The 16,486-nt window shown below is 47.4% G+C and overlaps 1 protein-coding gene across 1 annotated transcript in view; it reads right to left on the bottom strand.

Annotated features, from left to right (window-relative positions):
* dmd (dystrophin) overlaps positions 1-16,486 on the bottom strand; it is a 290,129-nt gene that overhangs the window by 241,566 nt on the left and 32,077 nt on the right. The window contains exons 3-4 of the mRNA XM_071330767.1: positions 10,557-10,634; positions 8,248-8,340 (exon numbers count right to left, since the gene is read on the bottom strand). The gene's annotated coding sequence lies outside the window, so the exon portion shown is untranslated. The remainder of the gene's footprint in view (positions 1-8,247; positions 8,341-10,556; positions 10,635-16,486) is intronic.

Genomic DNA, 16,486 nt, shown 5'->3' with positions numbered 1-16,486 from the left:
CCTACACACGATACCCCATAACATCAACGTGGAATACTGGCCTACACACGATAACCCATAACATCAACGTGGAATACTGGCCTATACACAATACCCCATAACATCAACGTGGAATACTGGCCTACACACGATACCCCATAACATCAACGTGGAATACTGGCCTACACACAATATCCCATAACATCAACGTGGAATACTGGCCTACACACAATATCCCATAACATCAACGTGGAATACTGGCCTACACACGATGCCCCATAACATCAACGTGGAATACTGGCCTACACACGATGCCCCATAACATCAACGTGGAATACTGGCCTACACACAATACCCCATAACATCAACGTGGAATACTGGTCTACACACAATATCCCATAACATCAACGAGGAATACTGGCCTACACACGATGCCCCATAACATCAACGTGGAATACTGGCCTACACACGATGCCCCATAACATCAACGTGGAATACTGGCCTACACACGATACCCCATAACATCAAAGTGGAATACTGGCCTACACACGATACCCCATAACATCAAAGTGGAATACTGGCCTACACACGATGCCCCATAACATCAACGTGGAATACTGGCCTACACACGATGCCCCATAACATCAACGTGGAATACTGGCCTACACACGATACCCCATAACATCAACGTGGAATACTGGCCTACACACGATAACCCATAACATCAACGTGGAATACTGGCCTACACACGATACCCCATAACATCAACGTGGAATACTGGCCTACACACGATGCCCCATAACATCAACGTGGAATACTGGCCTACACACGATACCCCATAACATCAACGTGGAATACTGGCCTACACACGATATCCCATAACATCAACGTGGAATACTGGCCTACACACAATATCCCATAACATCAACGAGGAATACTGGCCTACACACGACACCCCATAACATCAACGTGGAATACTGGCCTACACACGATACCCCATAACATCAACGTGGAATACTGGCCTACACACGATGCCCCATAACATCAATGTGGAATACTGGCCTACACACGATACCCCATAACATCAACGTGGAATACTGGCCTACACACAATATCCCATAACATCAACGTGGAATACTGGCCTACACACGATGCCCCATAACATCAACGTGGAATACTGGCCTACACACAATATCCCATAACATCAACGTGGAATACTGGCCTACACACGATGCCCCATAACATCAACGTGGAATACTGGCCTACACACGATGCCCCATAACATCAACGTGGAATACTGGCCTACACACAATACCCCATAACATCAACGTGGAATACTGGTCTACACACAATATCCCATAACATCAACGAGGAATACTGGCCTACACACGATGCCCCATAACATCAACGTGGAATACTGGCCTACACACGATACCCCATAACATCAACGTGGAATACTGGCCTACACACGATACCCCATAACATCAACGTGGAATACTGGCCTACACACAATATCCCATAACATCAACGTGGAATACTGGCCTACACACAATATCCCATAACATCAACGTGGAATACTGGCCTACACACGATGCCCCATAACATCAACGTGGAATACTGGCCTACACACAATACCCCATAACATCAACGTGGAATACTGGTCTACACACAATATCCCATAACATCAACGAGGAATACTGGCCTACACACGATGCCCCATAACATCAACGTGGAATACTGGCCTACACACGATACCCCATAACATCAACGTGGAATACTGGCCTACACACGATACCCCATAACATCAAAGTGGAATACTGGCCTACACACGATGCCCCATAACATCAACGTGGAATACTGGCCTACACACGATGCCCCATAACATCAACGTGGAATACTGGCCTACACACGATACCCCATAACATCAACGTGGAATACTGGCCTACACACGATACCCCATAACATCAACGTGGAATACTGGCCTACACACGATGCCCCATAACATCAACGTGGAATACTGGCCTACACACGATGCCCCATAACATCAACGTGGAATACTGGCCTACACACGATGCCCCATAACATCAACGTGGAATACTGGCCTACACACGATGCCCCATATCATCAAAGTGGAATACTGGCCTACACATGATACCCCATAACATCAACGTTGAATACTGGCCTACACACGATGCCCCATAACATCAACGTGGAATACATGATACCCCATAACATCAACGTGGAATACTGGCCTACACACGATGCCCCATAACATCAACGTGGAATACTGTTATTTAACATTTTTACAAATTAATCAAAAATGAAAAGCTGAAATGTCTTGAGTCAATAAGTATTCAACCCCTTTGTTATGACAAGCCTAAATCATTTCAGGGGTAAAAATGAGCATGGCCTCCCTCATCTCCCTGGGTCGCTCCTCTTTTTAGTTCACTGCAGCTAGCGACTGGAACGAGCTGCAACAAACACTCAAACTGGACAGTTTTATCTCAATCTCTTCATTCAAAGACTCAATCATGGACACTTTTACTGACAGTTGTGGCTGCTTTGTGTGATATATTGTTGTCTCTATCTTCTTGCCCTTTGTGCTGTTGTCTGTGCCCAATAATGTTTGTACCATGGTTTGTGCTGCTACCATGTTGTGCTGCTGCCATGTTGTGTTGCTACCATGTTGCTGCCATGTGGTGTTGCTACCATGTTGTTGTCATGTTGTGTTACTACCATACTGTGTTGACATGTGCAGCTGCCATGCTATGTTGTTGTCTTAGGTCTCTCTTTATGTAGTGTTGTGGTGTCTCTCTTGTCGTGATGTGTGATTTTTTATTTTTTTAATCCCCCGTCCCCACAGGAGGCCTTTCGCCTTTTGGTAGGCCGTCATTATAAATAACAATTTGTTCTTAACTGACTTACCTAGTTAAATAAAGGTTAAATAAATACATTAAAAATACATAATTTTTTTTAAACCCACAAATACAATTATTAAGATCCGTCAGTCGAGCAGTGAATTTCAATACATATTCACAGATTCAACCACACGTTCATAGCTTTCACCTGGATTCACCTGGTCAGTCTAAGTCATGGAAAGAGCAGGAGTTCTTCATGGTTTGTATACTCAGTTGTCGTGTCTTTGGCCGTGCCGGATGAAGTGATATGACATGCTATTCTATAAAATCATTTCTCTGTAATTAATATTACCTGATTAAGCTAATCAGGTAAATGTAATTAACTAGAAAGTCGGGGCACCACGAAAGAAAGTTTATAGAGCTGTTAACTTCCGAATAAACTCTTAAAGACCTAGTAATATTTTACATCAATAGCAGTCAATATTTAATCGTCACTTTATTTAGTCTCATCTGAAAATCGTAAATTCTTGGTTCTCTTCACGAACCCTGGCTAAAAAGTTGAACAAGCAATACAAAATTTGGTTAAATAATTTATTTACTAAATACCTAAATAATCACACAGAATTACATCTACACAGAATGGATCATACATTGATTACAAATTATGTCATAAAGGAAAACGTCCCTAGTGGACGGAACAGATATGACGGCTGGTTACACAAAGGAAAGGGGGTTGGGTTTGGAATGAAAGAGCGGGAAGACTGAGTAACAAAGGGAGAAGCTATGCTATCGTAAATACAGAATCTTATGCATTCTAAATAACCGCCCATTTGGAAAAAGGAAAATGCAATAAATATTTACTCTGAGCTGCGCTTCAATGGTCGTATATGGAAGGCCGGGTTGCCCAGCAGGGATTTCTTGTCCTCTGAAGAATGTCTCTGGTGGTAAACTGGATACGTCGTCCGTCCTTTCCTAGCCCGCTGCTAACTCAACGGCTAGGAGGTATCACTTCTGGAGTGAATAAGAGTTCAAAGTTCATACCAAGTTGCCATACTTTTAAGCTCGTACCTATATTCTGGCTGTTATAGTCGAAATTCATCCTTTCGGCGTGTCGATCGTCACCTTCACATTGAACACGATGCTAATTTCGTTAGGTTATTATCTGAGCTCTTTTAACGTAGGACCGTCGTCCTCACGTCCTCGGAACAGAAAGTTGAATTTCCGTCAACGGGTTTATATAGTGGTGAAAGAACGACGTGTTTCATAGTGTACACCCAGTGTCTGTTCACTTGGGCGGGGCCTCTGAGTGAGCAGAGTTTCTCTATGATAAACCGTTCTCTCATTTAAGAAGCTAAAATTACATTTCATCTTTTCACAAATAGTTTCATATTTAAACATTTAAATTGCACAACAATTCCATGTGAATCTGATAACTAGAATGTGTCAACTTTCCAAGATACAGTTTATGTCATCCTGTCATTAGTAGTAATGTCTCAGACAACAACTGATCTGAGATCATATTCATTAAGTCTTAACGCATATTTTCAACTGGTTGGATTACCGAAATATGGTTCCGTTTCCCACCTTTCGATGTTACCAGACTCTCTATGTTACAAAGGCTTTACAAGAGTCAACTCTATAGAGTAGAGAGAGAAAAGGGCAAAGGTATTTATGGGGGTCATAAACCTCCCCCAACAGGCCAATGTCATGACATGAATTAAAAAAAAAAATCTAATCAAACATGGTTACAGAATATGTGGAATTAAACCTACAGTCTTAAGAACTTCAGCCAGATGATTAACCCTCCGCTCCACCAGGGGGCAGCTGTGACCACGTGGGGTTTCTTCCGTCCAATACGGTCAATCAGGACACAGAACCTGATTGACCATATTTAACTGAAAAAAAAACACAAGGTCACAGCTGTCCCCTGGTGGAGCGGAGGGTTAATACTTTGGCTCGGGAACCAAACTTTGCAAGTTCAAAACTCACATGTGCAGATTGTTAACATATATGAAGTGTACATAATATGATTGTGTTTATGTGGTTAAATGCTGTTCAGATGTACTCTAATCTGCATTAACATTCGGTCAAACTTAAATATTACATTTTCTAAATGCTCTTGAAATGTTCTGAGAACCTTAAAGACAAGCTAACATGTATATTGTGTGAACATCAATGGAATATTATGTCAAACCTGAAACAAATATGCTATGAACATCATACAAACAGACTTATTTCATTCTTACAACATTAAGGGAATGTCCTGTGCGACCTAACTTAAAACCTCTAACGAGTCACCAACCCTGATCCGGGAGCACCCCCCACCACCCCCCCACTGAGTAGCATAGCTAGCATAGCGTCACAAGTAACTTGTAGCATCTAAATATCATTAAATCACAAGTCCAAGACACCAGATGAAAGATACAGGTCTTGTGAATAAAGCCACCATTTCAGATTTTTAAAATGTTTTACAGGGAAGACACAATATGTAAATCTATTAGCTAACCACGTTAGCAAAGGACACGATTTTTTTACTCCCAACAGTTTTTTCCTGCGTCAGTAGCTATCACTAATTCGACTAAATAAAAATATATATAGCCACTAACCAAGAAACAACTTCATAAGATGACAGTCTGATAACATATTTATGGTATAGCATAGTTATTTTTTTGAAAAATGTGCATTTTTCAGGTATAAATCACAGTTCTACATTGCAGCTGCAATCTGAAATAGTGCTGACCCAGCCAGAACAATTACAGAGACCAACGTCATATAACGAATTACTCATCTTAAAACATTTCAGAAAAATACACAGCGTACAGATATTGAAAGCCCAACATCTGGTGAATCCAAACAATATTTCAGATTTATTAAATGTTTTATAACGAAAACAAAATGTAGCGCTAAATTAGCATAGCTATACCAGGCAGATTCGGCTGGGCGCCCACGGCCAGTTCACATGCACAACAGATATGATATAACATCGTAAATTGGGTCTTACTATGGCTGATCTTTCATCAGAATGTTGATCAAAGTGTCCTTTGTCAAGATGAGTCGTTGGTTCCGTTCAGAATTGTTCCTTTCCCACTCCATTTAGCACAGGTACTGGTCGAGTGGCACGGATCTCTCAAACGTAAATAAAATCAGACAACGGAACACCGCAAAACTCCCGAAAAAATTCAAATAATCTGATTAAACTATATTGAAAAAACATACATTACGATGATATGGTCACATGTATCAAACAAAATTCGATACGGAGATAGTTTTCATCCATAACGCCAGCAAAACAGTACACAATCGCAGCTCCAACTCGTGCGAATCAGAAAACCGGAAGTTGTCGGTCACGCCAAAGAAATAGGTCTTATTTCACGTCAGTACCAGATAAACAAAGAATTTCTCCTCTGACGTCCTCTTGACACCCAGAGGAAGGCGAATGAAGTGTGTTTCTGGTCTTAGGGGTCATGACCATATATAGGCAGAGCGTTGAAGCGAGCATAGACTTCTTGCATTCTACTTCTTGGTCAGGGAAAGTGCTGTCAAATGACTTGTGTATCACTCAGAGACAAAATTGAAACGGTTTTAGAAACTAGAGATTGTTTTCTTTCCAATGGTATTATTTATATGCATATAGTAAGAGCAATATAATTGAATAAGAGGCAGTTTAATCTGTAGAGCAAATTATGCTAATGGGAAAATAGCACCCCCTGTATTCTCAAGAATTAAACATTGTATGAATGTCATCCCAACTGAGCATATTTTGTATTTTGGGAACTTATCTCTTGTAATGTACCCACACTGTTCCCACAACATAATTACCTGTTCTGGGAAAGGCTGTTCTGTCAACGTTCTTGCAACATCAAAGGAATGTTTTGTTCACTCTGATAAAAAGACTAAATGATTGTCAGCACACCTGGACAGTTGTTTTGTTTGTTTGGGGAACATATCTCTTGTCATGTCCGCACAATGTTCCCACAACCTAATGAAACATTCTGGGAACCTTTAAAAAGCAGACTAAATGTGTTCTGGGAACGCTCTTGTAATACAAGGTGAATATTTTTTGCACCCTAAAGGAAACGTTGTATAATGATCTGCACGACGGGACAGTTTTTGTGTTTTGGGAAGATATCTTTTGTGATTTTCCCATAATGTTCTCAACTAGACTGTTCCCACAACCTAACAAACCATTATGGGAACCTTTAAAGAACAGATTACAGGTGTTCTAGGAACATTCTTTCAACATCAGGCGATGGTTTTATACCAACATAATCATCTCCACGAATGGACAGTTTTTGTATTATAAGAACATTTGCCGCGACCTAACGAATGTTCTGGGAACCTTCACAGAAACAATTTTGGTTTGCTGGGTATACACACATGGACTCTCTCTATTCCTTCCTTCCTTCCTTCCTTCCTTCCTTCCTTCCTTCCTTCCTTCCTTCCTTCCTTCCTTCCTTCCTTCCTTCATTCCTTCCTTCCTTCCTTCCTTCCTTCCTTCCTGCCTTCCTTCCTTCCTTCCTGCCTGCCTTCCTTTCTCTCTCTCTCTAACACACACGATCCCTGTGCGTTTCTGCAGTGTCTGACTATAAAAACATTATCCGACCAGAGAACAAGGGCCAACAAACCTCCAGAAGTCATCTATCTGAGGGACTGCATCCAATTACAGGCCCGGGAATACTTAGCCAATCAGAGCCAATAAAATATTATCTTAGCCAATCACACCCAATAAATATTAGTCTGGCCAATCACAGCCTTTAAAATAACCCCATTCAACTGACTGGCAGATATAGGCCAGGAGGGAGCTAAAATGATTCACACACACACACACACACACACACACACACACACACACACACACACACACACACACACACACACACACACACACACACACACACACACACACACACACACACACACACACCACACCCACCCACACACCACACCCACCCACCCACCCACCCACCCACACACACACACACCACACCACACCCACACACACACCATACCCACACACACATACCATACCCACACCCACACCCACACACACCACACCCACACCACACACACACACACACACTATACACACATACACACACACACCACAGCCACACACACACCCACACACCACACACACACCACACACACCATACCCACACACACACCATACCCACACACACAGACCACACCCACACCATACACACACACATACACACATACACAGAGACACAGAGGAGAGGGGTGATGAGAGGGGTGATGAGGAGAGGGGTGATGAGAGGGGTGATGATGAGAGGGGAGAGAGAGGGGTGATGAGGAGAGGGGTGATGAGAGGGGTGATGAGGAGAGGGGTGATGAGGATAGACTGATCTGCAATATACGTACTGGTCAACACACAGGGTGACTAACTGACCTGCCAGTGGAGAATTATGCTCCAAATGAGTCCAAGAATCAGTTTATGATTCCCATCAACAATGTCGGCTCCTCCTATATTCACCAGTTCAACCTGCAGAGAAGATACAGGGAGGGAGAGATAGAGGGAGATACAGGGAGGGAGATACAGGGAGGGAGAGATAGAGGGAAACACAGGGAGGGAGAGATACAGGGAGATACAGGGAGGGAGAGATGGAGGGAGATACAGGGAGGGAGAGATACAGGGAGATACAGGGAGGGAGAGATGGAGGGAGATACAGGGAGGGAGAGAGAGAGGGAAACACAGGGAGGGAGAGATACAGGGAGATACAGGGAGGGAGAGATGGAGGGAGATACAGGGAGGGAGAGAGAGAGGGAAATACAGGGCGGGAGATACAGGGAGGAAGAGAGAGGGAAATACAGGGAGGAAGAGAGAGGGAAATACAGGGAGGGAGAGATGGAGGGAGATACAGGGAGGGAGAGATACAGGGAGATACAAGGAGGCAGGGAGGGAGAGAGATGCAGGGATGGAACGATAGAGAGAGATACAGGTAGGGAGGGAGAGAGAGATACAGGGATGGAGGGAGAGAGAGAGAGATACAGGGAGGGAGGGAGAGAGAGAGATACAGGGAGGGAGGGAGGGAGGGAGAGATAGAGAGAGAGATACAGGGAGGGATAGAGAGAGAGATACAGGGATGGAGTGATAGAGAGAAATACAGAGAAGGAGGGAGAGAGATAGAGGGAGGGAGAGAGAGGATACAGGGAGGGAGCGATAGAGAGAGACACAGGGATGGAGAGATAGAGAGAGATACAGGTAGGGAGGGAGCGAGAGATACAGGGATGGAGGGAGAGAGAGAGAGATACAGGGAGGGAGGGAGAGAGAGAGATACAGGGAGGGAGGGAGGGAGGGAGAGATAGAGAGAGAGATACAGGGAGGGATAGAGAGAGAGATACAGAGAGGGAGAGGTGGATATAGAGAGATAGAGGGAGGGAGAGATAGAGATAGATATAGGGAGGGAGAGAGAAGGAGATACAGCTCTACCACCTCCAGAACCCTTGACTGGTGTAAACTAATGCATGAACATACTGTATATACACACTATACTGAGCACTCTATTGCTGACATACGCTAACATAGACATGCAGTCAAATATCCCTAATATAACAGAGGAGATACTCTCCTCCTCTTCTCACTATTCCTCTTCCTACCCCTCCTCTCTTCCCCCTCCTCTCTTCCTCCCCATCCTCTCTTCCTCCTCCTCCTCTCTTCCCCCTCCTCTCTTCCTCCCCATCCTCTCTTCCTCCTCCTCTCTTCCCCCTCATCTCTTCCTACCCCTCCTCTCTTCCCCCTCCTCTCTTCCTCCCCATCCTCTCTTCCTCCTCCTCCTCTCTTCCCCCTCCTCTCTTCCTCCCCATCCTCTCTTCCTCCTCCTCTCTTCCCCCTCATCTCTTCCTACCCCTCCTCTCTTCCTCCTCCTCTCTTCCTCCCCATCATCTCTTCCTCCTCCTCTCTTCCTCCTCCTCCTCTCTTCCTCCCCCTCCTCTCTTCCTCCCCCTTCTCTCTTCCTCCCCTTCTCTCTTCCTCCCCCTTCTCTCTTCCTCCTCCTCTCTTCCCCCTCCTCTCTTCCTCCTCCTCTCTTCCCCCTCCTCTCTTCCTCCTCCTCCTCTCTTCCTCCCCCTCCTCTCTTCCTCCCCCTTCTCTCTTCCTCCCCCTTCTCTCTTCCTCCCCATCCTCTCTTCCTCCTCCTCTCTTCCCCCTCCTCTCTTCCTCCCCCTTCTCTCTTCCTCCCCATCCTCTCTTCCTCCTCCTCTCTTCCCCCTCCTCTCTTCCTCCTCCTCTCTACCCCCTCCTCTCTTCCTCCTCCTCTCTTCCCCCTCCTCTCTTCCCCCTCCTCTCTTCCTCCTCCTCTCTTCCTTCTCCTCCTCTCTTTCTCTCCCTCCTCTCTTCCTCCTCCTCCTCTCTTTCTCCCCCTCCTCTCTTTCTCCTCCTCTCTTCCCCCTCCTCTCTTCCTCCTCCTCTCTTCCCCCTCCTCTCTTCCTCCTCATCCTCTCTTCCTCCCCCTTCTCTCTTCCTTCTCCTCCTCCTCTCTTCCTCTCTTTCTCTCCCTCCTCTCTTCCTCCTCCTCCTCTCTTCCTTCTCCTCCTCTCTTTCTCTCCCTCCTCTCTTCCTCCTCCTCCTCCTCTCTTCCTACCCCTCCTCTCTTCCTCCTCCTCTCTTCCTCCTCCTCTCTTCCTCTCTTCCTCTCCCTCCTCTCCCCCCCCCCCCGCTCCTCCTCCTCCTCAGTGTGTGATCTGTTCACTAATACGTACATTGTTCTTCTGTAGGATCTGCAGAGCTCTATTGACATTGTTTAGTGAGTGGAGGCGCGTGACTCCTCTCTCTTTCACCTGCAGACTCAGAACACACACATCACACAGAGAGAGAGAGAACACACGCACACAGAGAGAGAGAGAGAGAGAACACACGCACACAGAGAGAGAGAGAACACACATCACACAGAGAGAGAGAACACACGCACACAGAGAGAGAGAGAGAACACACGCACACAGAGAGAGAGAGAACACACGCACACAGAGAGAGAGAGAACACACACACACAGAGAGAGAGAGAGAGAGAGAGAACACACGCACACAGAGAGAGAGAGAACACACACACACAGAGAGAGAGAGAGAGAGAACACACGCACACAGAGAGAGAGAGAACACACGCACACAGAGAGAGAGAGAACACACGCACACAGAGAGAGAGAGAACACACGCACACAGAGAGAGAGAGAGAGAGAACACACACACACAGAGAGAGAGAGAACACACGCACACAGAGAGAGAGAGAACACACGCACACAGAGAGAGAGAGAACACACGCACACAGAGAGAGAGAGAGAGAGAGAGAACACACGCACACAGAGAGAGAGAGAACACACGCACACAGAGAGAGAGAGAGAACACACGCACACAGAGAGAGAGAGAGAACACACACACACAGAGAGAGAGAGAGAGAGAACACACGCACACAGAGAGAGAGAGAACACACGCACACAGAGAGAGAGAGAACACACACACACAGAGAGAGAGAGAGAGAGAACACACGCACACAGAGAGAGAGAACACACGCACACAGAGAGAGAGAGAGAACACACACACACAGAGAGAGAGAGAACACACACACAGAGAGAGAGAGAGAACACACGCACACAGAGAGAGAGAGAGAGAGAGAGAACACACGCACACAGAGAGAGAGAGAGAGAGAACACACGCACACAGAGAGAGAGAGAACACACACAGAGAGAGAGAGAGAGAGAGAGAGAGAGAGAGAGAGAGAGAGAGAGAACACACACACACAGAGAGAAGAGAAGATATCCTTCAGAACACACAGAGGCTTTATTTACTGAACATGATATTAAAGACTTTGCTCAGGGCCATTGCTGAAAGAGGTTTATATTACAATAAAAGGTCTTGTATAAAGTTTAGGACAAAGATAGAGGAGAGGAGAGGAGGAGGAGAAGAAATGCAAGGAGAAAGACAACAGGTTGGTATAATAGGTGAGGAGATAAGTGAGGAGGTGAGGAGAGAAGTGAGGAGGTGAGGAGATAAGTGGGGTTAGGAGATAAGTCGGGTCAAGAGGATAAGGAAGTGAGGAGATAGGTGAGGTTAGGAGGATGTGACGAGAGAAGTGAGGTTAGGAGGTGAGGAGGTGAGGTGGTGAGGAGGTGAGGGAGAGACATGGGGCTAGGAGGATAAGGAGGTGAGGTGGTGAGGAGGTGAGGGAGATACATGGGGCTAGGAGGATAAGGAGGTGAGGTGGTGAGGAGGTGAGGGAGAAACATGGGGCTAGGAGGATAAGGAGGTGAGGTGGTGAGGAGGTGAGGTGGTGAGGAGGTGAGGGAGATACATGGGGCTAGGAGGATAAGGAGGTGAGGAGGTGAGGGAGATACATGGGGCTAGGGGGATAAGGAGGTGAGGTGGTGAGGAGGTGAGGGAGATACATGGGGCTAGGGGGATAAGGAGGTGAGGTGGTGAGGAGGTGAGGGAGATGCATGGGGCTAGGAGGATAAGGAGGTGAGGAGGTGAGGTGGTGAGGAGGTGAGGAGGTGAGGGAGATACATGGGGCTAGGAGGATAAGGAGGTGAGGAGGTGAGGAGGTGAGGGAGATACATGGGGCTAGGGGGATAAGGAGGTGAGGTGGTGAGGAGGTGAGGGAGATACATGGGGCTAGGAGGATAAGGTGGTGAGGAGGTGAGGAGGTGAGGGAGATACATGGGGCTAGGAGGATAAGGAGGTGAGGAGGTGAGGTGGTGAGGAGGTGAGGAGGTGAGGGAGATACATGGGGCTAGGAGGTGAGGAGGTGAGGAGGTGAGGGAGATACATGGGGCTAGGAGGATAAGGAGGTGAGGAGGTGAGGAGGTGAGGGAGATACATGGGGCTAGGAGGATAAGGAGGTGAGGAGGTGAGGAGGTGAGGAGGTGAGGGAGATACATGGGGCTAGGAGGATAAGGAGGTGAGGAGGTGAGGAGGTGAGGGAGATACATGGGGCTAGGAGGATAAGGAGGTGAGGAGGTGAGGAGGTGAGGAGGTGAGGTGGTGAGGAGGTGAGGGAGATACATGGGGCTAGGAGGATAAGGAGGTGAGGTGGTGAGGAGGTGAGGGAGATACATGGGGCTAGGAGGATAAGGAGGTGAGGTGGTGAGGAGGTGAGGGAGATACATGGGGCTAGGAGGATAAGGAGGTGAGGTGGTGAGGAGGTGAGGGAGATACATGGGACTAGGAGGATAAGGAGGTGAGGAGGTGAGGGAGATACATGGGGCTAGGAGGATAAGGAGGTGAGGAGGTGAGGAGGTGAGGGAGATACATGGGACTAGGAGGATAAGGAGGTGAGGAGGTGAGGAGGTGAGGGAGATACATGGGGCTAGGAGGATAAGGAGGTGAGGAGGTGAGGAGGTGAGGGAGATACATGGGACTAGGAGGATAAGGAGGTGAGGAGGTGAGGAGGTGAGGGAGATACATGGGGCTAGGAGGATAAGGAGGTGAGGTGGTGAGGAGGTGAGGGAGATACATGGGACTAGGAGGATAAGGAGGTGAGGAGGTGAGGGAGATACATGGGGTTAGGAGGATAAGGAGGTGAGGAGGTGAGGAGGTGAGGGAGATACATGGGGCTAGGAGGATAAGGAGGTGAGGTGGTGAGGAGGTGAGGAGGTGAGGGAGATACATGGGGCTAGGAGGATAAGGAGGTGAGGTGGTGAGGAGGTGAGGGAGAGACATGGGGCTAGGAGGATAAGGAGGTGAGGAGGTGAGGAGGTGAGGGAGATACAGTGGGGAGAACAAGTATTTGATACACTGCCGATTTTGCAGGTTTTCCTACTTACAAAGCATGTAGAGGTCTGTCATTTTTATCATAGGTACACTTCAACTGTGAGAGACGGAATCTAAAACAAAAATCCAGAAAATAACATTGTATGATTTTTAAATAATTAATTTGCATTTTATTGCATGACATAAGTATTTGATCACCTACCAACCAGTAAGAATTCCGGCTCTCACAGACCTGTTAGTTTTTCTTTAAGAAGCCCTCCTGTTCTCCACTCATTACCTGTATTAACTGCACCTGTTTGAACTCGTTACCTGTATAAAAGACACCTGTCCACACACTCAATCAAACAGATTCCAACCTCTCCACAATGGCCAAGACCAGAGAGCTGTGTAAGGACATCAGGGATAAAATTGTAGACCTGTACAAGGCTGGGATGGGCTACAGGACAATAGCCAAGCAGCTTGGTGAGAAGGCAACAACTGTTGGCACAATTATTAGAAAATGGAAGAAGTTCAAGATGACGGTCAATCACCCTCGGTCTGGGGCTCCATGCAAGATCTCACCTCGTGGGGCATCAATGATCATGAGGAATGTGAGGGATCAGCCCAGAACTACACGGCAGGACCTGGTCAATGACCTGAAGAGAGCTGGGACCACAGTCTCAAAGAAAACCATTAGTAACACACTACGCCGTCATGGATTAAAATCCTGCAGCGCACGCAAGGTCCCCCTGCTTAAGCCAGTGCATGTCCAGGCCCGTCTGAAGTTTGCCAATGACCATCTGGATGATCCAGAGGAGGAATGGGAGAAGGTCATGTGGTCTGATGAGACAAAAATAGAGCTTTTTGGTCTAACTCCACTCGCCGTGTTTGGAGGAAGAAGAAGGATGAGTACAACCCCAAGAATACCATCCCAACCGTGAAGCATGGAGGTGGAAACATCATTCTTTGGGGATGCTTTTCTGCAAAGGGGACAGGACGACTGCATCGTATTGAGGGGAGGATGGATGGGGCCATGTATCGCGAGATCTTGGCCAACAACCTCCTTCCCTCAGTAAGAGCATTGAAGATGGGTCGTGGCTGGGTCTTCCAGCATGACAACGACACGAAGCACACAGCCATGGCAACTAAGGAGTGGCTCCGTAAGAAGCATCTCAAGGTCCTGGAGTGGCCTAGCCAGTCTCCAGACCTGAACCCAATAGAAAATCTTTGGAGGGAGCTGAAAGTCCGTATTGCCCAGCGACAGCCCCGAAACCTGAAGGATCTGGAGAAGATCTGTAGGGAGGAGTGGGCCAAAATCCCTGCTGCAGTGTGTGCAAACCTAGTCAAGAACTACAGGAAACGTATGATCTCTGTAATTGCAAACAAAGGTTTCTGTACCAAATATTAAGTTCTGCTTTTCTGATGTATCAAATACTTATGTCATGCAATAAAATGCAAATTAATTACTTAAAAATCATACAATGTGATTTTCTGGATTTTTGTTTTAGATTCCGTCTCTCATAGTTGAAGTGTACCTATGATAAAAATTACAGACCTCTACATGCTTTGTAAGTAGGAAAACCTGCAAAATCGGCAGTGTATCAAATACTTGTTCTCCCCACTGTACATGGGGCTAGGAGGATAAGGAGGTGAGGAGGTGAGGAGGTGAGGGAGGTACATGGGGCTAGGAGGATAAGGAGGTGAGGTGGTGAGGAGGTGAGGGAGATACATGGGGCTAGGAGGATAAGGAGGTGAGGTGGTGAGGAGGTGAGGTGGTGAGGAGGTGAGGGAGATACATGGGGCTAGGAGGATAAGGAGGTGAGGTGGTGAGGAGGTGAGGAGGTGAGGGAGATACATGGGGCTAGGAGGATAAGGAGGTGAGGTGGTGAGGAGGTGAGGAGGTGAGGAGGTGAGGGAGATACATGGGGCTAGGGGGATAAGGAGGTGAGGTGGTGAGGAGGTGAGGGAGATACATGGGGCTAGGAGGATAAGGAGGTGAGGAGGTGAGGGAGATACATGGGGCTAGGAGGATAAGGAGGTGAGGTGGTGAGGAGGTGAGGGAGATACATGGGGCTAGGAGGATAAGGAGGTGAGGAGGTGAGGAGGTGAGGGAGATACATGGGGCTAGGAGGATAAGGAGGTGAGGTGGTGAGGAGGTGAGGGAGATACATGGGGCTAGGAGGATAAGGAGGTGAGGTGGTGAGGAGGTGAGGGAGATACATGGGGCTAGGAGGATAAGGAGGTGAGGTGGTGAGGAGGTGAGGGAGATACATGGGGCTAGGAGGATAAGGAGGTGAGGTGGTGAGGAGGTGAGGGAGATACATGGGGCTAGGAGGATAAGGAGGTGAGGAGGTGAGGAGGTGAGGGAGATACATGGGGCTAGGAGGATAAGGTGGTGAGGTGGTGAGGAGGTGAGGTGGTGAGGAGGTGAGGGAGATACATGGGGCTAGGAGGATAAGGAGGTGAGGTGGTGAGGAGGTGAGGTGGTGAGGAGGTGAGGGAGATACATGGGGCTAGGAGGATAAGGAGGTGAGGTGGTGGGGAGGTGAGGGAGAGACATGGGGCTAGGAGGATAAGGAGGTGAGGTGGTGGGGAGGTGAGGGAGAGACATGGGGCTAGGAGGATAAGGAGGTGAGGAGGTGAGGGAGATACATGGGGCTAGGAGGATAAGGAGGTGAGGAGGTGAGGAGGTGAGGGAGAGACATGGGGCTAGGAGGATAAGGAGGTGAGGAGGTGAGGAGGTGAGGGAGAGACATGGGGCTAGGAGGATAAGGAGGTGAGGTGGTGGGGAGGTGAGGGAGATACATGGGGCTAGGAGGATAAGGAGGTGAGGAGGTGAGGAGGTGAGGGAGAGACATGGGGCTAGGAGGATAAGGAGGTGAGGTGGTGGGGAGGTGAGGGAGAGACATGGGGCTAGGAGGATAAGGAGGTGAGGTGGTGAGGAGGTGAGG

This window comes from Salvelinus alpinus, chromosome 10 (genome assembly GCF_045679555.1).
Source record: "Salvelinus alpinus chromosome 10, SLU_Salpinus.1, whole genome shotgun sequence".
NCBI classification, from domain to species: Eukaryota; Metazoa; Chordata; class Actinopteri; order Salmoniformes; family Salmonidae; genus Salvelinus; species Salvelinus alpinus.
Note: the sequence above shows the minus strand (reverse complement) of the source record. Positions and strands in the feature narration are given on the sequence as shown.